General features: G+C 54.9%; 1 protein-coding gene across 5 annotated transcripts in view; it reads left to right on the forward strand.

The window, feature by feature from the left end:
- LOC113213170 (fasciclin-3) overlaps positions 1-2,163 on the forward strand; it is a 213,859-nt gene that overhangs the window by 135,896 nt on the left and 75,800 nt on the right. The gene's annotated exons all lie outside the window — the stretch shown is intronic.

A 2,163-nucleotide genomic window follows, 5' to 3' on the forward strand; every position in this document is an offset into this window, starting at 1 on the left:
ACCACCACCACCACCACCACCACCACCACCGGCTACCGGGCGCACCGTCAATCACCAGAAGTGTGGGGCTCTCCGTCAGCGGCTCACCGGCAGGGCTCACCGCAGAGAGCCGGAAGGGACACTCTCCCTCCTCTCCAGCTGACACGTCTTAATTATGTAACAATAGCCGGCCGGGGCCTTGGAGGAAGGGCTCTGGGGGTGTCTTAAGAACAAGGGCGCAAGGATCGTCTCTCCCTGCGGGTGGGTCCTGGACTGGACAACGCCTAGAATGCCCTTGGAAAATCATCACGGTTTTGGAGGTGTGTACCCTTACATTTTCCTGGAGTTTTAGTCGCACCTTAAACTTCCTTTTTCGTTGGAGTTTTGCCCTTAAACCTCTCGTCTGTGGGTCCCTCCTAAAGATGTCCTGGAGTTTTTTCCTAAAAGTGTCCCTGGAGTTTCCTCCTACAAGTATCATAGAGCCTAGCCCCAAAAGTGTCCTTGGAGTTTTCTCCTGAAAGGACCCTGGAGTTTGTGTTCTTGAGTTTTCCCCCGGGATAGACCTAGAGGTGTCTTTTCGATTTTCCGCATTTTTCCGTCCAAGTGTCATGGACTTTTCCCTTGAAAGTGTCTTTGGAAGTGGAAATGTGTTCCGGATTCACCCCGCGGGGCGTGCTGTTGGAGCCAGTCTGCCGCTTGTCGGGTGGCGTCGCGAAAATGGAGTGATTCCTTGGAGTGGCGTCTCCAGCTTAGGCCCTCGAGGGGGGGATTAGAGAGGCCTGGAGGGCCCCGCTGGAGAGGCCCCGGGACCGCTTTTGCTTGCCGGCGCCGCGGGGGAGGGGGGTCGGCTCTGGAGGGTATCAGGCGGGCGGGACGCTTGACGTCGCGACCTGTCACCACCACTCGGACCAGGCCGCCAGCCGCGGGGGAAAATGACGAACAGGAAAAGATACAGAAATATTTTTTTCGTTTTTTTGGTGAAAAAGTAATTTTTTTTTACCGTCGCGAGGTGTGTGAAATGAGCGTGAACCACGTGTCGCTCGCGGCCCACTCGTTACAGCGCCACCCGCGAGGCGGCCGGCCGGAGCCAATTTGGGATATGGTAACCTAATTATCGAGGAATGCTCCCCCCCCCCTCTCTCTCTCTCTCTCTCTCTCTCTCTCTCTCTCTCTCTCTCTCTCTCTCTCTCTCGCAGCTGGCTGGTCTGGCCGGCAGAGCGCCGGCTTTGGCTGGGAGCGGGCGAATTAGGTAATTGGAACGGAGTCACAGTCCATTTCTTAAATGAAAATAATCGACGGGCAGCGCCATGGCGGCGGGCGTTAGCCCCCAGTGGGCTGGAGCCCCCAGCAGGCTGTAGCTTCCTGACTCTGGAACCTCTAGCGAGCTGTAGCCTACTGGTTCCGGAGCCTCAAGCGAGCTGTAGCTTCCTGATTCTGAAGCCTCCAGCGAGTAGCTTACTGGTGCTCCATGTGCTGGAGCCTCCAGCGGGCTGTGGCGGGCTCAAAGCGAAAATATCGAAATGCCGAGGAGCGCTGGGATGATCCGCGAGGCAAATAATTGAGGTGGCATTAACTTGATTAGATTGCTATTCCGATTTCTCGCAAATATAGTTGTGTGTTTTCGGTACGAAGCAAAGTTTTGAATGCAGTTTTGATGTAAGAACGTATGGTGCCAGGGCCCGGTGTGGTAAATGAGAGAGAGAGCCAGACAGAGACGATGTGATTATTGGCGTCCACGCGGCCATTGAGCGAGGGGAGGGGTGTGTGTGTGTGAGGAGACATAAACTATAATGGGAGGGCGAAAGCCTGCCTCTCTCTCTCTCTCTCTCTCTCTCTCTCTCTCTCTCTCTCTCTCTCTCTGAAGGGAAGAGGGGGAGTAAGGGATGACGAGAAACTGGAGGTTGGGAACGGGTACATGCGGCCAGCCTGCGATCGGATCGATATTGTCTCAGGTATTAACGGTGGTGTAACTAAGAAATGCCAATCTTCCGCAATCCCATGGACACTCTCGTTCAGCGGACGTTCGCTGCGCCCCTTTTCTCCTTCGCCCACCCGGATACTCCGTTTTATTTCTGGCAAATGGCCATTTTCAGACGAATCGCAGACCAAGGTTCCTAAGCAGTCTCTCTTTTTTCCACTCTTTTCTTCTTCTCCCTCCGTCGTTCTTTCCTTCTCCTCTCCCCC

Source organism: Frankliniella occidentalis, unplaced genomic scaffold, assembly GCF_000697945.3.
Source record: "Frankliniella occidentalis isolate FOCC.00 unplaced genomic scaffold, Focc_3.1 Scaffold25, whole genome shotgun sequence".
Classification (NCBI taxonomy): Eukaryota; Metazoa; Arthropoda; class Insecta; order Thysanoptera; family Thripidae; genus Frankliniella; species Frankliniella occidentalis.